The 23,017-nt window shown below is 45.7% G+C and overlaps 6 non-coding genes across 6 annotated transcripts; all 6 read right to left on the bottom strand.

Annotated features, from left to right (window-relative positions):
• Window positions 1-10,219: 10,219 nt before the first annotated feature.
• On the bottom strand, window positions 10,220-10,292 carry trnaa-agc. The gene has a single exon. It is a non-coding gene; the product is annotated as a tRNA-Ala (tRNA).
• Window positions 10,293-11,994: 1,702 nt separating this feature from the next.
• trnaa-agc lies at window positions 11,995-12,067 on the bottom strand. Its single transcript has one exon. It is a non-coding gene; the product is annotated as a tRNA-Ala (tRNA).
• A 1,683-nt stretch (window positions 12,068-13,750) lies between these two features.
• On the bottom strand, window positions 13,751-13,823 carry trnaa-agc. Its single transcript has one exon. It is a non-coding gene; the product is annotated as a tRNA-Ala (tRNA).
• Window positions 13,824-15,799: 1,976 nt separating this feature from the next.
• trnaa-agc lies at window positions 15,800-15,872 on the bottom strand. Its single transcript has one exon. It is a non-coding gene; the product is annotated as a tRNA-Ala (tRNA).
• A 1,173-nt stretch (window positions 15,873-17,045) lies between these two features.
• trnaa-agc lies at window positions 17,046-17,118 on the bottom strand. Its single transcript has one exon. It is a non-coding gene; the product is annotated as a tRNA-Ala (tRNA).
• A 1,678-nt stretch (window positions 17,119-18,796) lies between these two features.
• Window positions 18,797-18,869, bottom strand: trnaa-agc. Its single transcript has one exon. It is a non-coding gene; the product is annotated as a tRNA-Ala (tRNA).
• Between the last annotated feature and the right edge of the window lie 4,148 nt (window positions 18,870-23,017).

The following is a 23,017-nucleotide window of genomic DNA, read 5'->3' as shown; positions in this document are numbered from 1 at the left end:
TAATGGCAGTGACGTCAAATGAACAGCTCACACGGAAAATTGCGTCGTTTTTTCCTCACCATAGAAAAGTGAAAACGTTCCATCTAATCAACATTTAATCCAGCTAATCAACATTAAATGAAATACAGTTAATCACAACAGATTAACAATGTTTGCTTGGTTTAATTACATGAGATTTAAAAGAATCCATGGGCATTTATAGTGTGTTGTCTTCTCTCAGTGACTCTGTAACGGAGGGTGTCTTTGGGACCATCGGCGGAGGCCTACTCATCATCATCTATGGCTTCTGCAGGAAATGGCTGGGAGAAGAGAGACTGAAAGCCATATTCAGGTACAAGGAGGGCTCTGATCAGTTTCCCTCTGACTGTTACTGTAGGCAGGTTAGACACTGTGACATCAGTTTCCCTCTGACTGTTACTGTAGGCAGGTTAGACACTGTGACATCAGTTTCCCTCTGACTATTACTGTAGGCAGGTTAGACACTGACATCAGTTTCCCTCTGACTGTTACTGTAGGCAGGTTAGACACTGTGACATCAGTTTCCCTCTGACTGTTACTGTAGGCAGGTTAGACACTGTGACATCAGTTTCCACCTGACTGTTACTGTAGGCAGGTTAGACACTGTGACATCAGTTTCCCTCCGACTGTTACTGTAGGCAGGTTAGACACTGTGACATCAGTTTCCCTCTGACTGTTACTGTAGGCAGGTTAGACACTGTGACATCAGTTTCCCTCTGACTGTTACTGTAGGCAGGTTAGACACTGTGACATCAGTTTCCCTCTGACTGTTACTGTAGGCAGGTTAGACACTGTGACATCAGTTTCCCTCCGACTGTTACTGTAGGCAGGTTAGACACTGTGACATCAGTTTCCCTCCGACTGTTACTGTAGGCAGGTTAGACACTGTGACATCAGTTTCCCTCTGACTGTTACTGTAGGCAGGTTAGACACTGTGACATCAGTTTCCACCTGACTGTTACTGTAGGCAGGTTAGACACTGTGACATCAGTTTCCCTCCGACTGTTACTGTAGGCAGGTTAGACACTGTGACATCAGTTTCCCTCCGACTGTTACTGTAGGCAGGTTAGACACTGTGACATCAGTTTCCCTCTGACTGTTACTGTAGGCAGGTTAGACACTGTGACATCAGTTTCCCTCTGACTGTTACTGTAGGCAGGTTAGACACTGTGACATCAGTTTCCCTCTGACTGTTACTGTAGGCAGGTTAGACACTGTGACATCAGTTTCCCCTCTGACTGTTACTGTAGGCAGGTTAGACACTGTGACATCAGTTTCCTCTGACTGTTACTGTAGGCAGGTTAGACACTGTGACATCAGTTTCCCTCTGACTGTTACTGTAGGCAGGTTAGACACTGTGACATCAGTTTCCCTCTGACTGTTACTGTAGGCAGGTTAGACACTGTGACATCAGTTTCCTCTGACTGTTACTGTAGGCAGGTTAGACACTGTGACATCAGTTTCCTCTGACTGTTACTGTAGGCAGGTTAGACACTGTGACATCAGTTTCCCCTCTGACTGTTACTGTAGGCAGGTTAGACACTGTGACATCAGTTTCCCTCTGACTGTTACTGTAGGCAGGTTAGACACTGTGACATCAGTTTCCTCCGACTGTTACTGTAGGCAGGTTAGACACTGTGACATCAGTTTCCCTCTGACTGTTACTGTAGGCAGGTTAGACACTGTGACATCAGTTTCCACCTGACTGTTACTGTAGGCAGGTTAGACACTGTGACATCAGTTTCCCTCTGACTGTTACTGTAGGCAGGTTAGACACTGTGACATCAGTTTCCCTCTGACTGTTACTGTAGGCAGGTTAGACACTGTGACATCAGTTTCCTCCGACTGTTACTGTAGGCAGGTTAGACACTGTGACATCAGTTTCCCTCTGACTGTTACTGTAGGCAGGTTAGACACTGTGACATCAGTTTCCCTCTGACTGTTACTGTAGGCAGGTTAGACACTGTGACATCAGTTTCCCTCTGACTGTTACTGTAGGCAGGTTAGACACTGTGACATCAGTTTCCCTCCGACTGTTACTGTAGGCAGGTTAGACACTGTGACATCAGTTTCCCTCTGACTGTTACTGTAGGCAGGTTAGACACTGTGACATCAGTTTCCCTCTGACTGTTACTGTAGGCAGGTTAGACACTGTGACATCAGTTTCCCTCCGACTGTTACTGTAGGCAGGTTAGACACTGTGACATCAGTTTCCCTCTGACTGTTACTGTAGGCAGGTTAGACACTGTGACATCAGTTTCCCTCTGACTGTTACTGTAGGCAGGTTAGACACTGTGACATCAGTTTCCCTCTGACTGTTACAGTAAGCAGGTTAGACACTGTGACATCAGTTTCCCTCTGACTGTTACTGTAGGCAGGTTAGACACTGACATCAGTTTCCCTCTGACTGTTACTGTAGGCAGGTTAGACACTGTGACATCAGTTTCCCTCTGACTGTTACTGTAGGCAGGTTAGACACTGACATGGGTCAGTCCCGTGAATCATTATCATTGTAAGTCTATTGAATAGTTAATTGTACTTTCACTTGCTTTTCCTTAGGTTTCCTCGCCTTGTGATTCTTTATCAGATGTTCGACCACTGATCATCATCAAACAGACAATACTTTCTAGCAGGACGCTCTGCCTGAATCTTTGTGTGTCGCTCAGGATTAAGAGCTTTGGTTAAATGACCAAAATGTATGTATGAATGAACAAGGAAACCATGTTCGGTTGTGATCAGAGTTGCTTTGAAACCATGTTCGGTTGTGATCAGAGTTGCTTTGAAACCATGTTCGGTTGTGATCAGAGTTGCTTTGAAACCATGTTCGGTTGTGATCAGAGTTGCTTTGAAACCATGTTCGGTTGTGATCAGAGCTACTTTAAAACCATGTTCGGTTGTGATCAGAGCTCCTTTAAAACCATGTTCGGTTGTGATCAGAGCTACTTTAAAACCATGTTTGGTTGTGATCAGAGCTACTTTAAAATCATGTTTGGCTGCTTTGAAACGATACTTCATAGACCCACAGCTTTGACCTTAAAGTGATTCTACATGTGCTGTCAAATACTTCATTAGCCAGCCTATGAAGTACTAATAAATTCATGTTTATTTGAAAGCCCTTCATCTTGAGTTGACGCTACAGTAGCATGTGTAACCTATCAGCCTTGGTTAGGTTCACTAGAGTCCTCAAGGAGCCATATTAACTAGTACCAAAGCTAAGCCAACAGAAGAGACTATTAGGACCAACAGAGACCTTCATGTACACCTTCTCTGGACCAAAAAGAGAGTGAGTGTCATTGCTAATACTGGTTATGTAATTTAAGTGACGGGTGTACTGTAAAAACTTTCTGTGGGTTTTACAGTTGTTGTTTTTTTAGCACTTTGGTGCATTTTTCAGAAGTGGTATATTTTCAAAACTGTAAGTACAAAACTCAAAACTGATAACACTTGTAATGCCCTGTCTTATGTTCAGAACCTTTGATTGTGCATTCATTGGGGTGTCACACATCTTTCACCCCTGAGTCATTCATGCAAAATCAAAGTTTTTCATGAAATACCATGAGAATATTTAGTTCAGTCATTTAATCCACCAAAAAATACCTGATACAATTTTCAAAACAGATCTTTTTGAAGTGCTGAACAAAAGGAATAATTGTATTTAGCTATAACTTGACATTTACCATTTTATAAGTTTACTGCAAACCAAGGTTTGGAGCATGTTGAGAAAAATGCCACTCTTACAGATGTAGTATCTTTATACAGGACAGACGTAGAAGAAATCATCCGATGCCATTTACGGCTGTGTTGTAATAGTAATGTAGCTTTGCAATAGTTAATTGAGTACAGTTAATCAAAGCTATCCAGGTTGTGGTTAGACCTCTTCATAGCACTTATGAATGAGAATGCATCATTAATTCCTCATGGACAAGGCTTTGGCAATGAACGCGCACACACACACACACACACACACACACACACACACACACACACATCTCTCTCTCTCTCTCTCTCTCTCCTACACACACACTTTCATTTTATAAGCTGTTAAGTGCAGGAACTCTTTGGGCCATCCTGTCACGTGTATCACTCTGTCTTGTAAACTGTAGCTGGCTGTTGCTTGTGACTAATTGTAGAAGAACTGCAGTCTTCACCACAAAGGGCTCTGGGTTCTCTGCGTCATGTTGTGTCAAAACGAGGGGTTGAATAGGTCTTTTGAAAAAAAAAACTCTTCAATCAGGATATTGTGGTGTGGCGCTCGCACGCACACACACACACACACACACACACACACACACACACACACACACACACACACACACACACACCACACCACACCACACCATGCACAGCGCACACACACACTCCACATAGCAGAACCTTTAATATCATTCACCAGTAGTTTTCCTTGTCTTGTAGCTTCCACAAGAGACAACTTGTTCCGTTGTTTTTGTATGCTAATGCAACCTCAGCTCAAACACTGTGTTGTATTGTTTACTAAACACTGTTAGCTAGCTGACTCAGACTTTATCAGTTCGTTTGTGCCTTACAAGATAAGAAAATACATTCATAAAATACTAAGCTTTACTTAGCCAGGTAAACTGTTGAGAATGTAGGACTCAACTTCAGATAACCTCCTGTTTTATCTTAAGCTGAAACTGGAATCAAGCTATTTTGACAAGTGTTTGTTTATAAGAATTGCTGTATAAAAGTTTGTTTATTGCATCGTCATCTAATCTAATCACTTGTGTTTGGACTGACTTTAACCACACATCGCCATCGGGTGGCGATATAGTTTCACCAACCACACACAACCCTGCAGATATGAAGAAACAGCAATGAACAAACAGACTGGTACACAGGTTAGTCCTTTGTATTAATGAGAACATAACGCACTGATTTTATATTTAGCTTTGTCAGCCATACTAGTGCAACTGTGAATGTAGCAAACTGCTTTTTGTATGTTCCGTCTCTCTTTACCTTCACAGCAAAGATCCATAGTGAAGTCACTGAAAGCTATTGCAAATGGCTTTATACACTGAGTGTACAAAACATTATGAACACCTGCTCTTTCCATGACATAGACTGACCAGGTGAATCCAGGTGACAACTATGATCCTTTATTGATGTCACTTGTTAAATCCACTTCAATCAGTGTAGATGAAGGAGAGGAGACAGGTTAAAGAAGGATTTTTAAGCCTTGAGACATGGATTGTGTATGTGTGCCATTCAGAGGGTGAATGGGCAAGACAAAAAGATGTAAGTGCCTTTGAACGGGGTATGGTAGTAGGTGCAAGGCACACCGGATTAAAGTTGTGTACACTGAGTGTAGTTGCTGGAACTGGACTGAAAATTACAATGTGAAAAGAAAATATGAGCAGCGCAGTTCGGTTCAGGGTTGTATTCAGTAGTACACCATACCAAACTGTTTTTCTATGGAAAATGTTTTGCAACTACAGAAAGTGATTCTTATTAGACATGTTCAGGTAGTTCCTCCCTGTTTCGGTCCATTTTCTTCCATTTGGTGTCTAGTGAATATGACCCAGGTTGGCAAGATACTGTGAAAAAGGTAGTAATATCCCTTTGGCATCTCTGTGATACGTTGGTCCAGTGCTATCTCTGTGATCTAAGAGGTTTTAGCCCATAGAATTGGAAATGAGTAATTGAATAGGATCTCTGTGTTTTAGCCAGAGGGAAGGTTTCATTGGGTCCTGTCCAGGATCAATACACCAATCGGATGCATCTGACCTCACTCGTTGATGTTAATGGACCGGGGATGTTCTTCAATAGGCCAGAATCACCGGGTACAATGCCACGTGCAGCTGCTCAAATACAAACAGATTGGGCTACCCTATGGGAAAGGATCATATAACATTGTTCAGGACATCATTCATGTTTTCACGATTTGCTCTGGAAAAAGTTTATTGCTGATATGGTTATCAACGCAAAGATGAAATCTGAAACGTGTGTCTTGATGAAAGCCTAAAGAGGTCTACACAGTTTATGGTAATTGTTACGTATGTTTGAACATACAAGCCAATACAGGGCTCTTCAAGTGTTTGATGTACAGAGTCGAACACTTGATTGTCTTCAGTGTCAGGGCGTGATTGGAACATTCCCTCTTAATGGTTGCTTCCAAAATGGCACCCTGTTCCATATATAGTGCACTACTTTTGACCAGGGCCCATAGTGAATAGGGTGCCATTTGGGACACACTCTAGATTTCAAAGCAAATGGAATGTTGACTTTGGAATACGGCAGAATACCTAGCTGGCAGAATACAGCGGGACGGCCTGTCCTTACAGGTATACAGAATTCAGTGAATTTCCACCCTGTTCAATTACGGATAGCATCCTTGTCATTAATGCAGCTGGCATGCAGCAGAATGCTTTCATCAGTGTTAATGGATGGTTACCCAATGCAACAACAACACATCTTAGTGATGTATTTTTCAGATATTTTGAAACATTGCATTCCATTACATAAAGTTAATCTGTGATACCAGAGACAAAAGGCCTGCATCTCTTTGGATAATGACCCGTATACAGTATAAGATATGGGGGGTGTCAAGATCACAAAGGTCATGGCTTTTCTCTTTTCTCGTTCCCAGAGGAATATTGAAGTCCTATTTAATCCGTTTTCATATTTATTTCTATGTTGAATCATAGCAGGAAAACAATTGGCTATTTTTAAGGTAGGCTGTGCAGTAGGCCTATTTCAAGGTTTCATGGGTGAAAATGAATGAAAATAAAGACTTTGTTGACAATGGACATTGTTCACGCTGGACATTCGAAAAGCTTTATACATCTCGTGCCGGCAGGCAAAGCAATTTTTCCTATGCTTACCAAGACTGTGATTTGAAAGGGGAGTATATATATTTAAAAAAACAAAGGGGGATTGGAAGTGATGCAGACAATTACATTGATAGAAGATACAATCTATCTGCAATATTAAGCTGATCCATTCCCCCCCCCCCCAAAAAAAATAAAAAAATAAAAAATAATAAAAAATAAGACTGTGATTTGAAGAATAAGGGTTGGCAGATAATTACGTGACTATCAAACCTACTTGAAGGTAACGGCGCTCACTGTTGCCCCTAGTGGCCGGTTTCCACGTAATCTCCCGACGTCCTCAGACATGGATGGACGTCGAATACTGACTTGTATCACGGGTGACCTGGCTGGTAACTATAGCTATCCTCAATTGGTTAATGTGTTTATAGGTCAAAGTTGAGGAAATGTAATGAAGCACCATTACCTGGATTTTCTATCGCCATAGCTGTGGTGTGAATAAAGTAAATAATATAATTTGCCATTTAGCAGACACTTTTATCCAAAGCGACTTACAGTCATGTGTGCATACATTTTTACGTATGGGTGGCCCCGGTGATCGAACCCACTACCCTGGCGTTACAAGCGCCATACTCTACCAATTGAGCTACAGAGGACCACAAATGATGTATTACAATTTAGTCATTTAGCAGACGCTCTTATCCAGAGCGACTTACAGGAGCAATTAGGGTTAAGTGCCTTGCTCAAGGGCACATCGGCAGATTTTTCACCTAGTCGGCTCGGGGATTAGAACCAGCGACCTTTCGGTTACTGGCACTACGCTCTTAACCACTAAGCTACCTGCCGCCCTATTGGGTATTGGGAACCAATCTGAATAAGACCCTATAATAATAATAATAATATGCCATTTAGCAGACGCTTTTATCCAAAGCGACTTACAGTCATGTGTGCATACATTTTTTGTGTATGGGTGGTCCCGGGGATCGAACCCACTACCTTGGCGTTACAAGCGCCGTGCTCTACCAGCTGAGCTACAGAGGAGGACCCTATGACTTTATGGGATTAGGATATTCCTCCCTAACATAGACTAGACGGTTTTCACTTTGTATGGATCGGAAAGGGTCTTCATCATAAGGTTTATGCTGCTTCAATAGCAACCATCCTAGGTACGAGCTCCATAGCCTGACCTTTATAAGATATTTCTGACAGAGTGCTACATCAAAATGCTACCCTTTAAATGCTCTTGAAACTACACGTGCTGAAACGACACTGAAAATACCCAAGTTATATGGAGCACAGTTAGTGCATGTCATCATGGTCATTATCATGGTGTAGGCCTGTGCATGTTGCTTGAGAAGATAGACAGTGGACACCCAGAAGTGTATAGAAAAAATTATAGCCTATAAATGAAAGAGTGTACAGAGGGGAACTCACACCTTGCCCAACCTATGGTTGGCTGTTGGGGGGGTGTAAGAGGCAATCTGGGTAAAAGGTAATCTGGGTAAAAAGTAAGAGGTAATCTGGTCAAGAGGTAAGAGGTAATCTGGGTAAGAGGTAATATAGGTCAAAGGTCATCTGGGTAAGAGGTAATATAGGTAAAAGGTAATCTGGGTAAGAGGTCATCCGGGTAAAAGGTAATCTGGGTAAGAGGTAATATAGGTAAAAGGTCATCTGGGTAAGAGGTAATATAGGTAAAAGGTCATCTGGGTAAGAGGTAATATAGGTAAAAGGTCATCTGGGTAAGAGGTAATATAGGTAAAAGGTCATCTGGGTAAGAGGTAATATAGGTAAAAGGTCATCTGGGTAAGAGGTCCCACTGCTTTCTATGCCCTTCCTATTCCTGTGTGCGTGTGTTTGTATGTGTATGTGACACACTTGCATCCAGGCAGCGTGCACACGTGGGTGGTGACATCCCGGATCAGCTGGGGAACGCTGTGGAGAGCTGCTCCCTGCGGTGGCCTCACAAGATGAAGGGATGTATCATTCGGACAACTGCAGGGCCTGGCGCTAAACATTCCAATGTAGCCAAGTCAACAACACAAAGGGACAGTCACTGGCCTGAGTGTCTGTCTGCATTAACAGTCTATGGGCCTACAACAACTACATTTCACCTCCATTTGAGATACTTTTAATTCAGTTTTTGGTCCATACAACTTTTATTAAAGATTTATTACAATGCAATATACAACAATTATGTAACACAGTTATAAACAGGAGCACATTGATCATGGATTAATCAATTCTTAATTGCATGCTGGGGTTGCTGCAGAGAGAGGGAGTGAAGTGTAGTTTGGTGAACAACGCTCATGTGATGAGTAACATATTTATAAAATAATTGCCTTTACGTTTCTATGGTGGGATTTTGGCTATAGCCTACTTTGATACAAGGTAAGACATGCCTCATAATATGAAGTAAAACGTCCAGGTTTCAAACAATTAAGGAACAGGAAAAATATAGCGATGCTAATGACCGTCTTCTGGTAGATTGAAAGGCTTTCCCTAAAACCTCCAATGAAATGTTAACTAGCTACAAAATAGCCTATGCCCACCTGGAAAAATTATATAATATTATTTGCATCAATCCAGTGGCCATTCCATCTCATGTGCACACTGCTAACCAAATAACAGTGGTAGGTGCTTGTACAGTTGAATTAAACAATATCTACAATCAAAAATCAAAATGTCTTAGATTTTTCCAAGACATCAAAAGTGTTCTCCTGATGTGGTTAAAGCATTGTTGTGGACTTAGAACATCCAATTTAGCTGTTTTTCTATAACAAATGTGTGACATTGAGAGTGAAAAAATTTAAAATCATGAACAAAATCTGAAACCTGTGAATTTCTGACTGAGTTGACAGTCTCATTCACGTGTATCTGTTTCAATAGTAGGACTACTATTATCCTACTTGCACAGTACAGCTTGGGATGGCCTGACTGTGAAAAAACAATATGGGATTTATAATTTTAGGTAATTCAGAGTGTATGTCACTGTTTGTCATAGAATCTTTCACACAGGGCGCCTTTCCTTCACCGAACGGGCCGTTTGGGTATATTTTGGCAAAATTAGATAATATTCACTTTTCCAGGCACCTATTCACTACTGTGTGCAGTGGGAACTCTTACCCAGATTGGTGCAGGGGGAACTCTTACCCAGATTGGTGCAGGGGGAATCTGCCCGTCATCTCGGGCATGCGAGGACACCCGATACACTCTCCGTTTCCATTTGGCGGCCTCGACACAGCTGCCACAAAAACAAAGATCCGCTTCCCTGTTTGTGTGTTATCAATACACACACTGAGATACACTGCTCATCCAATGCCACAGATGTTTATCTGTTTTTGTGAATGAGGGATCCTTTGCCCAGAGAGCAATGTATGAGAGTATGGAGAGTGTGTGTGTGTCAAAACAAGGAATCTTGGAGAATGCGGGCATCGATCCCGCTACCTCTCGCATGCTAAGCGAGCGCTCTACCATTTGAGCTAATTCCCCAGCTGTTAGATGTGGCCACAAGCAGTAATCTAGAGGCTCCCACCCTGGCCAGGGGCTCCTCTTGGCTTAACTGGTAACTTACTCACTAGCAGTTGCTGAGCCATGATGACTCGTAAGAACTGTCACTTCTGGCAAGTAGGACTGGTTAGCTCAGTTGGTTAGAGTGTGTTGCTAACAATGCCAAGGTTGTGTGTTCAATCCCTGTACTTGCCACAAGATGCTTTTTGAGTGCCTATGTTCTGTGCCCCTTGCAGGTGTGGCGTCTGCTTAAAGTGAAAAAATGTGTGTGTGAGAGAGAGAGTAAGTTGACAGAAGCTCTGATATACCTTGCTATACAGAGTGGAATATGAATCCAAACCTTTTCATGAATAAATCATGAACAAAATCTGAAACCTGTGAATTTCTGACTCAGTTGACAGTCTCGTTTACGTGTATCTGTTTCAATAGTAGGACTACTATTATCCTACTTGCACAGTACAGCTTGGGATGGCCTGACTGTGAAAAACCAATATGGGATTTATAATTTTAGGTAATTCAGAGTGTATGTCACTGTTTGTCATAGAATTTTTCACACAGGGCGCCTTTCCTTCACCGGACGGGCCGTTTGGGAATATTTTGGCAAAATTAGAGTATACTTACTTTTCCGGGCACCACTTCACTACTGGGTGCAGTGGGAACTCTTACCCAGATTGATGCAGTGGGACCTCTTACCCAGATTGGTGCAGGGGGAACTCTTACCCAGATTGATGCAGTGGGACCTCTTACCCAGATTGGTGCAGGGGGACCTCTTACCCAGATTGATGCAGGGGGACCTCTTACCCAGATTTGTGCAGTGGGACCTCTTACCCAGATTGGTGCAGTGGGACCTCTTACCCAGATTGGTGCAGTGGGACCTCTTACCCAGATTGATGCAGGGGGACCTCTTACCCAGATTGATGCAGGGGGACCTCTTACCCAGATTGGTGCAGTGGGACCTCTTACCCAGATTGATGCAGGGGGACCTCTTACCCAGATTGATGCAGGGGGACCTCTTACCCAGATTGGTGCAGGGGGTCCTCTTACCCAGATTGATGCAGTGGAAACTCTTACCCAGATTGGTGCAGTGGGAACTCTTACCCAGATTGATGCAGTGTAAACTCTTACCCAGATTGATGCAGTGGGACCTCATACCCAGATTGGTGCAGGGGGTCCTCTTACCCAGATTGGTGCAGAGGGACCTCTTACCCAGATTGATGCAGGGGGACCTCTTACCCAGATTGGTGCAGTGGGACCTCTTACCCAGATTGATGCAGGGGGACCTCTTACCCAGATTGATGCAGGGGGACCTCTTACCCAGATTGATGCAGTGGAAACTCTTACCCAGATTGATGCAGTGGGACCTCTTACCCAGATTGGTGCAGGGGGAACTCTCACCCAGATTGGTGCAGTGGGAACTCTTACCCAGATTGATGCAGGGGGAATCTGCCCGTCATCTCGGGCATGCGAGGACACCCGATACACTCTCCGTTTCCATTTGGCGGCCTCGACACAGCTGCCACAAAAACAAAGATCCACTTCCCTGTTTGTGTGTTATTAATACACACACTGAGATACACTGCTGATCCCATGCCACAGATGTTTATCTGTTTTTGTGAATGAGGGATCCTTTGCCCAGAGAGCAATGTATGAGAGTATGGAGAGTGTGTGTCAAAACAAGGAATCTTGGAGAATGCGGGCATCGATCCCGCTACCTCTCGCATGCTAAGCGAGTGCTCTACCATTTGAGCTAATTCCCCAGCTGTTAGATGTGGCCACAAGGAGTAATCTAGAGGCTCCCGCCCTGGCCAGGGGCTCCTCTTGGCTTAACTGGTAACTTACTCACTAGCAGTTGCTGAGCCATGATGACTCGTAAGAACTGTCAGTTCTGGCAAGTAGGACTGGTTAGCTCAGTTGGTTAGAGTGTGTTGCTAACAATGCCAAGGTTGTGTGTTCAATCCCTGTACTTGCCACAAGATGCTTTTTGAGTGCCTATGTTCTGTGCCCCTTGCAGGTGTGGCGTCTGCTTAAAGTGAAAGAATGTGTGTGTGTGAGAGAGAGAGAGAGAGAGAGAGAGAGAGAGAGAGAGAGAAATTTGACAGAAGCTCTGATATACCTTGCTATACAGAGTGGAATATGAATCCAAACCTTCCCATGAATAAATCATGAACAAAATCTGAAACCTGTGAATTTCTGACTCAGTTGACAGTCTCGTTTACGTGTATCTGTTTCAATAGTAGGACTACTATTATCCTACTTGCACAGTACAGCTTGGGATGGCCTGACTGTGAAAAACCAATATGGGATTTATAATTTTAGGTAATTCAGAGTGTATGTCACTGTTTGTCATAGAATTTTTCACACAGGGCGCCTTTCCTTCACCGGACGGGCCGTTTGGGAATATTTTGGCAAAATTAGAGTATACTTACTTTTTCCGGGCACCACTTCACTACTGGGTGCAGTGGGAACTCTTACCCAGATTGATGCAGTGGGACCTCTTACCCAGATTGGTGCAGGGGGAACTCTTACCCAGATTGATGCAGTGGGACCTCTTACCCAGATTGGTGCTGGGGGACCTCTTACCCAGATTGATGCAGTGGGACCTCTTACCCAGATTGATGCAGGGGGACCTCTTACCCAGATTGGTGCAGGGGGACCTCTTACCCAGATTGGTGCAGTGGGACCTCTTACCCAGATTGGTGCAGTGGGACCTCTTACCCAGATTGGTGCAGTGGGACCTCTTACCCAGATTGATGCAGGGGGACCTCTTACCCAGATTGATGCAGGGGGACCTCTTACCCAGATTGGTGCAGTGGGACCTCTTACCCAGATTGATGCAGTGGGACCTCTTACCCAGATTGGTGCAGTGGGACCTCTTACCCAGATTGGTGCAGTGGGACCTCTTACCCAGATTGGTGCAGTGGGACCTCTTACCCAGATTGATGCAGGGGGACCTCTTACCCAGACTGATGCAGGGGGACCTCTTTCCCAGATTGATGCAGTGGAAACTCTTACCCAGATTGATGCAGTGGGACCTCTTACCCAGATTGGTGCAGGGGGAACTCTTACCCAGATTGGTGCAGTGGGACCTCTTACCCAGATTGATGCAGTGGGACCTCTTACCCAGATTGGTGCAGGGGGAACTCTTACCCAGATTGGTGCAGTGGGACCTCTTACCCAGATTGATGCAGTGGGAATCTACCCGTCATCTCGGGCATGCGAGGACACCCGATACACTCTCCGTTTCCATTTGGCGGCCTCGACACAGCTGCCACAAAAACAAAGATCCACTTCCCTGTTTGTGTGTTATTAATACACACACTGATATACACTGCTGATCCCATGTCACAGATGTTTATCTGTTTTTGTGAATGAGGGATCCTTTGCCCAGAGAGCAATGTATGAGAGTATGGAGAGTGTGTGTGTGTCAAAACAAGGAATCTTGGAGAATGCGGGCATCGATCCCGCTACCTCTCGCATGCTAAGCGAGCGCTCTACCATTTGAGCTAATTCCCCAGCTGTTAAATGTGGCCACAAGGAGTAATCTAGAGGCTCCCACCCTGGCCAGGGGCTCCTCTTGGCTTAACTGGTAACTTACTCACTAGCAGTTGCTGAGCCATGATGACTCGTAAGAACTGTCACTTCTGGCAAGTAGGACTGGTTAGCTCAGTTGGTTAGAGTGTGTTGCTAACAATGCCAAGGTTGTGTTCAATCCCTGTACTTGCCACAAGATGCTTTTTGAGTGCCTATGTTCTGTGCCCCTTGCAGGTGTGACGTCTGCTTAAAGTGAAAGAATGTGTGTGTGTGAGAGAGAGAGAGAGTAAATTGACAGAAGCTCTGATATACCTTGCTATACAGAGTGGAATATGAATCCAAACCCTCCCATGAATAAATCATGAACAAAATCTGAAACCTGTGAATTTCTGACTCAGTTGACAGTCTCGTTTACGTGTATCTGTTTCAATAGTAGGACTACTATTATCCTACTTGCACAGTACAGCTTGGGATGGCCTGACTGTGAAAAACCAATATGGGATTTATAATTTTAGGTAATTCAGAGTGTATGTCACTGTTTGTCATAGAATTTTTCACACAGGGCGCCTTTCCTTCACCGGACGGGCCGTTTGGGAATATTTTGGCAAAATTAGAGTATACTTACTTTTCCGGGCACCACTTCACTACTGGGTGCAGTGGGAACTCTTACCCAGATTGATGCAGTGGGACCTCTTACCCAGATTGGTGCAGGGGGACCTCTTACCCAGATTGATGCAGTGGGACCTCTTACCCAGATTGGTGCAGGGGGACCTCTTACCCAGATTGGTGCAGAGGGATCTCTTACCCAGATTGATGCAGGGGGACCTCTTACCCAGATTGATGCAGGGGGACCTCTTACCCAGATTTGTGCAGTGGGACCTCTTACCCAGATTGGTGCAGTGGGACCTCCTACCCAGATTGGTGCAGTGGGACTTCTTACCCAGATTGATGCAGGGGGACCTCTTACCCAGATTGATGCAGGGGGACCTCTTACCCAGATTGGTGCAGAGGGACCTCTTTCCCAGATTGATGCAGGGGGACCTCTTACCCAGATTGGTGCAGTGGGACCTCTTACCCAGATTGGTGCAGTGGGACCTCTTACCCAGATTGATGCAGGGGGATCTCTTACCCAGATTGATGCAGGGGGACCTCTTACCCAGATTGATGCAGTGGAAACTCTTACCCAGATTGGTGCATTGGGAACTCTTACCCAGATTGATGCAGTGGAAACTCTTACCCAGATTGATGCAGTGGGACCTCATACCCAGATTGGTGCAGAGGGACCTCTTACCCAGATTGGTGCAGTGGGAACTCTTACCCAGATTGATGCAGGGGGACCTCTTACCCAGATTGGTGCAGTGGGACCTCTTACCCAGATTGGTGCAGTGGGACCTCTTACCCAGATTGGTGCAGTGGGAACTCTTACCCAGATTGATGCAGGGGGTCCTCTTACCCAGATTGGTGCAGTGGGACCTCTTACCCAGATTGGTGCAGTGGGACCTCTTACCCAGATTGATGCAGTGGGACCTCTTACCCAGATTGATGCAGGGGGACCTCTTACCCAGATTGATGCAGGGGGACCTCTTACCCAGATTGATGCAGTGGAAACTCTTACTCAGATTGATGCAGTGGGACCTCTTACCCAGATTGATGCAGGGGGAACTCTTACCCAGATTGGTGCAGTGGGACCTCTTACCCAGATTGGTGCAGGGGGAATCTACCCGTCATCTCGGGCATGCGAGGACACCCGATACACTCTCCGTTTCCATTTGGCGGCCTCGACACAGCTGCCACAAAAACAAAGATCCGCTTCCCTGTTTGTGTGTTATCAATACACACACTGATATACACTGCTGATCCAATGCCACAGATGTTTATCTGTTTTTGTGAATGAGGGATCCTTTGCCCAGAGAGCAATGTATGAGAGTATGGAGAGTGTGTGTCAAAACAAGGAATCTTGGAGAATGCGGGCATCGATCCCGCTACCTCTCGCATGCTAAGCGAGCGCTCTACCAATTGAGCTAATTCCCCAGCTGTTAGATGTGGCCACAAGGAGTAATCTAGAGGCTCCCGCCCTGGCCAGGGGCTCCTCTTGGCTTAACTGGTAACTTACTCACTAGCAGTTGCTGAGCCATGATGACTCGTAAGAACTGTCACTTCTGGCAAGTAGGACTGGTTAGCTCAGTTGGTTAGAGTGTGTTGCTAACAATGCCAAGGTTGTGTGTTCAATCCCTGTACTTGCCACAAGATGCTTTTTGAGTGCCTATGTTCTGTGCCCCTTGCAGGTGTGGCGTCTGCTTAAAGTGAAAGAATGTGTGTGTGAGAGAGAGAGAGAGAGAGAGAGAGAGAGAGAGAGAGAGAGAGAGAGAGAGAGAGAGAGAGAGAGAGAGAGAGAGAGTAATTTGACAGAATCTCTGATATACCTTGCTATACAGAGTGGACTATGAATCCAAACCCTCCCATGAATAAATCATGAACAAAATCTGAAACCTGTGAATTTCTGACTCAGTTGACAGTCTCGTTTACGTGTATCTGTTTCAATAGTAGGACTACTATTATCCTACTTGCACAGTACAGCTTGGGATGGCCTGACTGTGAAAAACCAATATGGGATTTATAATTTTAGGTAATTCAGAGTGTATGTCACTGTTTGTCATAGAATTTTTCACACAGGGCGCCTTTCCTTCACCGGACGGGCCGTTTGGGGAATATTTTGGCAAAATTAGAGTATACTTACTTTTCCGGGCACCACTTCACTACTGTGTGCAGTGGGACCTCTTACCCAGATTGATGCAGGGGGACCTCTTACCCAGATTGATGCAGGGGACCTCTTACCCAGATTGATGCAGTGGAAACTCTTACCCAGATTGATGCAGTGGGACCTCTTACCCAGATTGGTGCAGGGGAACTCTCACCCAGATTGGTGCAGTGGGAACTCTTACCCAGATTGATGCAGGGGGAATCTGCCCGTCATCTCGGGCATGCGAGGACACCCGATACACTCTCCGTTTCCATTTGGCGGCCTCGACACAGCTGCCACAAAAACAAAGATCCACTTCCATGTTTGTGTGTTATTAATACACACACTGAGATACACCGCTGATCCCATGCCACAGATGTTTATCTGTTTTTGTGAATGAGGGATCCTTTGCCCAGAGAGCAATGTATGAGAGTATGGAGAGTGTGTGTCAAAACAAGGAATCTTGGAGAATGCGGGCATCGATCCCGCTACCTCTCGCATGCTAAGCGAACGCTCTACCATTTGAGCTAATTCCCCAGCTGTTAGATGTGGCCACAAGGAGTAATCTAGAGGCTCCCGCCCTGGCCAGGGGCTCCTCTTGGCTTAACTGGTAACTTACTCACTAGCAGTTGCTGAGCCATGATGACTCGTAAGAACTGTCAATTCTCTCAAGTAGGACTGGTTAGCTCAGTTGGTTAGAGTGTGTTGCTAACAATGCCAAGGTTGTGTGTTCAATCCCTGTACTTGCCACAAGATGCTTTTTGAGTGCCTATGTTCTGTGCCCCTTGCAGGTGTGGCGTCTGCTTAAAGTGAAAGAATGTGTGTGTGTGGAGGAGAGAGAGAGAGAGAGAGAGAGAGAGAGAGTAATTTGACAGAAGCTCTGATATACCTTGCTATACAGAGTGGAATATGAATCCAAACCTTCCCATGAATAAATCATGAACAAAATCTGAAACCTGTGAATTTCTGACTCAGTTGACAGTCTCGTTTACGTGTATCTGTTTCAATAGTAGGACTACTATTATCCTACTTGCACAGTACAGCTTGGGATGGCCTGACTGTGAAAAACCAATATGGGATTTATAATTTTAGGTAATTCAGAGTGTATGTCACTGTTTGTCATAGAATTTTTCACACAGGGCGCCTTTCCTTCACCGGACGGGCCGTTTGGGAATATTTTGGCAAAATTAGAGTATACTTACTTTTCCGGGCACCACTTCACTACTGGGTGCAGTGGGAACTCTTACCCAGATTGATGCAGTGGGACCTCTTACCCAGATTGGTGCAGGGGGAACTCTTACCCAGATTGATGCAGTGGGACCTCTTACCCAGATTGGTGCAGGGGGACCTCTTACCCAGATTGATGCAGTGGGACCTCTTACCCAGATTGATGCAGGGGGACCTCTTACCCAGATTGGTGCAGGGGGACCTCTTACCCAGATTGGTGCAGTGGGACCTCTTACCCAGATTGGTGCAGTGGGACCTCTTACCCAGATTGGTGCAGTGGGACCTCTTACCCAGATTGATGCAGGGGGACCTCTTACCCAGATTGATGCAGGGGGACCTCTTACCCAGATTGGTGCAGTGGGACCTCTTACCCAGATTGATGCAGTGGGACCTCTTACCCAGATTGGTGCAGTGGGACCTCTTACCCAGATTGGTGCAGTGGGACCTCTTACCCAGATTGGTGCAGTGGGACCTCTTACCCAGATTGATGCAGGGGGACCTCTTACCCAGACTGATGCAGGGGGACCTCATACCCAGATTGATGCAGTGGAAACTCTTACCCAGATTGATGCAGTGGGACCTCTTACCCAGATTGGTGCAGGGGGAACTCTTACCCAGATTGGTGCAGTGGGACCTCTTACCCAGATTGATGCAGTGGGACCTCTTACCCAGATTGGTGCAGGGGGAACTCTTACCCAGATTGGTGCAGTGGGACCTCTTACCCAGATTGATGCAGTGGGATTCTACCCGTCATCTCGGGCATGCGAGGACACCCGATACACTCTCCGTTTCCATTTGGCGGCCTCGACACAGCTGCCACAAAAACAAAGATCCACTTCCCTGTTTGTGTGTTATTAATGCACACACTGATATACACTGCTGATCCCATGCCACAGATGTTTATCTGTTTTTGTGAATGAGGGATCCTTTGCCCAGAGATCAATGTATGAGAGTATGGAGAGTGTGTGTGTGTCAAAACAAGGAATCTTGGAGAATGCGGGCATCGATCCCGCTACCTCTCGCATGCTAAGCGAGCGCTCTACCATTTGAGCTAATTCCCCAGCTGTTAAATGTGGCCACAAGGAGTAATCTAGAGGCTCCCACCCTGGCCAGGGGCTCCTCTTGGCTTAACTGGTAACTTACTCACTAGCAGTTGCTGAGCCATGATGACTCGTAAGAACTGTCACTTCTGGCAAGTAGGACTGGTTAGCTCAGTTGGTTAGAGTGTGTTGCTAACAATGCCAAGGTTGTGTGTTCAATCCCTGTACTTGCCACAAGATGCTTTTTGAGTGCCTATGTTCTGTGCCCCTTGCAGGTGTGGCGTCTGCTTAAAGTGAAAGAATGTGTGTGTGTGAGAGAGAGAGAGAGTAATTTGACAGAAGCTCTGATATACCTTGCTATACAGAGTGGAATATGAATCCAAACCCTCCCATGAATAAATCATGAACAAAATCTGAAACCTGTGAATTTCTGACTCAGTTGACAGTCTCGTTTACGTGTATCTGTTTCAATAGTAGGACTACTATTATCCTACTTGCACAGTACAGCTTGGGATGGCCTGACTGTGAAAAACCAATATGGGATTTATAATTTTAGGTAATTCAGAGTGTATGTCACTGTTTGTCATAGAATTTTTCACACAGGGCGCCTTTCCTTCACCGGACGGGCCGTTTGGGAATATTTTGGCAAAATTAGAGTATACTTACTTTTCCGGGCACCACTTCACTACTGTGTGCAGTGGGACCTCTTACCCAGATTGATGCAGGGGGACCTCTTACCCAGATTGATGCAGGGGGACCTCTTACCCAGATTGATGCAGTGGAAACTCTTACCCAGATTGATGCAGTGGGACCTCTTACCCAGATTGGTGCAGGGGGAACTCTTACCCAGATTGATGCAGTGGAAACTCTTACCCAGATTGATGCAGTGGGACCTCATACCCAGATTGGTGCAGAGGGACCTCTTACCCAGATTGGTGCAGTGGGAACTCTTACCCAGATTGATGCAGGGGGACCTCTTACCCAGATTGGTGCAGTGGGACCTCTTACCCAGATTGGTGCAGTGGGACCTCTTACCCAGATTGGTGCAGTGGGACCTCTTACCCAGATTGATGCAGGGGGTCCTCTTACCCAGATTGGTGCAGTGGGACCTCTTACCCAGATTGGTGCAGTGGGACCTCTTACCCAGATTGATGCAGTGGGACCTCTTACCCAGATTGATGCAGGGGGACCTCTTACCCAGATTGATGCAGGGGGACCTCTTACCCAGATTGATGCAGTGGAAACTCTTACTCAGATTGATGCAGTGGGACCTCTTACCCAGATTGATGCAGGGGGAACTCTTACCCAGATTGGTGCAGTGGGACCTCTTACCCAGATTGGTGCAGGGGGAATCTACCCGTCATCTCGGGCATGCGAGGACACCCGATACACTCTCCGTTTCCATTTGGCGGCCTCGACACAGCTGCCACAAAAACAAAGATCCGCTTCCCTGTTTGTGTGTTATCAATACACACACTGATATACACTGCTGATCCAATGCCACAGATGTTTATCTGTTTTTGTGAATGAGGGATCCTTTGCCCAGAGAGCAATGTATGAGAGTATGGAGAGTGTGTGTCAAAACAAGGAATCTTGGAGAATGCGGGCATCGATCCCGCTACCTCTCGCATGCTAGCGAGCGCTCTACCATTTGAGCTAATTCCCCAGCTGTTAGATGTGGCCACAAGGAGTAATCTAGAGGCTCCCGCCTGGCCAGGGGCTCCTCTTGGCTTAACTGGTAACTTACTCACTAGCAGTTGCTGAGCCATGATGACTCGTAAGAACTGTCACTTCTGGCAAGTAGGACTGGTTAGCTCAGTTGGTTAGAGTGTGTTGCTAACAATGCCAAGGTTGTGTGTTCAATCCCTGTACTTGCCACAAGATGCTTTTTGAGTGCCTATGTTCTGTGCCCCTTGCAGGTGTGGCGTCTGCTTAAAGTGAAAGAATGTGTGTGAGAGAGAGAGAGAGAGAGAGAGAGAGAGAGAGAGAGAGAGAGTAATTTGACAGAATCTCTGATATACCTTGCTATACAGAGTGGACTATGAATCCAAACCCTCCCATGAATAAATCATGAACAAAATCTGAAACCTGTGAATTTCTGACTCAGTTGACAGTCTCGTTTACGTGTATCTGTTTCAATAGTAGGACTACTATTATCCTACTTGCACAGTACAGCTTGGGATGGCCTGACTGTGAAAAACCAATATGGGATTTATAATTTTAGGTAATTCAGAGTGTATGTCACTGTTTGTCATAGAATTTTTCACACAGGGCGCCTTTCCTTCACCGGACCGGCCGTTTGGGAATATTTTGGCAAAATTAGAGTATACTTACTTTTCCGGGCACCACTTCACTACTGTGTGCAGTGGGAACTCTTACCCAGATTGGTGCAGGGGGAACTCTTACCCAGATTGGTGCAGGGGGAATCTGCCCGTCATCTCGGGCATGCGAGGACACCCGATACACTCTCCGTTTCCATTTGGCGGCCTCGACACAGCTGCCACAAAAACAAAGATCCGCTTCCCTGTTTGTGTGTTATCAATACACACACTGAGATACACTGCTGATCCAATGCCACAGATGTTTATCTGTTTTTGTGAATGAGGGATCCTTTGCCCAGAGAGCAATGTATGAGAGTATGGAGAGTGTGTGTCAAAACAAGGAATCTTGGAGAATGCAGGCATCGATCCCGCTACCTCTCGCATGCTAAGCGAGCGCTCTACCATTTGAGCTAATTCCCCAGCTGTTAGATGTGGCCACAAGGAGTAATCTAGAGGCTCCCGCCCTGGCCAGGGGCTCCTCTTGGCTTAACTGGTAACTTACTCACTAGCAGTTGCTGAGCCATGATGACTCGTAAGAACTGTCACTTCTGGCAAGTAGGACTGGTTAGCTCAGTTTGGTTAGAGTGTGTTGCTAACAATGCCAAGGTTGTGTGTTCAATCCCTGTACTTGCCACAAGATGCTTTTTGAGTGCCTATGTTCTGTGCCCCTTGCAGGTGTGGCGTCTGCTTAAAGTGAAAGAATGTGTGTGTGAGAGAGAGAGAGAGAGAGAGAGAGAGTAATTTTACAGAAGCTCTGATATACCTTGCTATACAGAGTGGACTATGAATCCAAACCCTCCCATGAATAAATCATGAACAAAATCTGAAACCTGTGAATTTCTGACTCAGTTGACAGTCTCGTTTACGTGTATCTGTTTCAATAGTAGGACTACTATTATCCTACTTGCACAGTACAGCTTGGGATGGCCTGACTGTGAAAAACCAATATGGGATTTATAATTTTAGGTAATTCAGAGTGTATGTCACTGTTTGTCATAGAATTTTTCACACAGGGCGCCTTTCCTTCACCGGACGGGCCGTTTGGGAATATTTTGGCAAAATTAGAGTATACTTACTTTTCCGGGCACCACTTCACTACTGGGTGCAGTGGGACCTCTTACCCAGATTGGTGCAGGGGGAACTCTTACCCAGATTGATGCAGTGGGACCTCTTACCCAGATTGATGCAGTGGGACCTCTTACCCAGATTGGTGCAGTGGGACCTCTTACCCAGATTGGTGCCGTGGGACCTCTTACCCAGATTGATGCAGGGGGACCTCTTACCCAGATTGGTGCAGAGGGAACTCTTACCCAGATTGGTGCAGGGGGACCTCTTACCCAGATTGGTGCAGAGGGAACTCTTACCCAGATTGATGCAGGGGGACCTCTTACCCAGATTGGTGCAGTGGGACCTCTTACCCAGATTGGTGCAGGGGGACCTCTTACCCAGATTGGTGCAGTGGGACCTCTTACCCAGATTGATGCAGGGGGACCTCTTACCCAGATTGATGCAGGGGGACCTCTTACCCAGATTGATGCAGGGGGACCTCTTACCCAGATTGATGCAGTGGAAACTCTTACCCAGATTGGTGCAGGGGAACTCTTACCCAGATTGATGCAGTGGAAACTCTTACCCAGATTGATGCAGTGGGACCTCATACCCAGATTGGTGCAGGGGGACCTCTTACCCAGATTGGTGCAGAGGGAACTCTTACCCAGATTGATGCAGGGGGACCTCTTACCCAGATTGGTGCAGAGGGAACACTTACCCAGATTGGTGCAGGGGGACCTCTTACCCAGATTGGTGCAGAGGGAACTCTTACCCAGATTGGTGCAGGGGGACCTCTTA

Source organism: Coregonus clupeaformis, chromosome 15 (genome assembly GCF_020615455.1).
Source record: "Coregonus clupeaformis isolate EN_2021a chromosome 15, ASM2061545v1, whole genome shotgun sequence".
NCBI lineage: Eukaryota > Metazoa > Chordata > Actinopteri > Salmoniformes > Salmonidae > Coregonus > Coregonus clupeaformis.
This window is presented reverse-complemented; position numbering and strand designations above follow the sequence as displayed.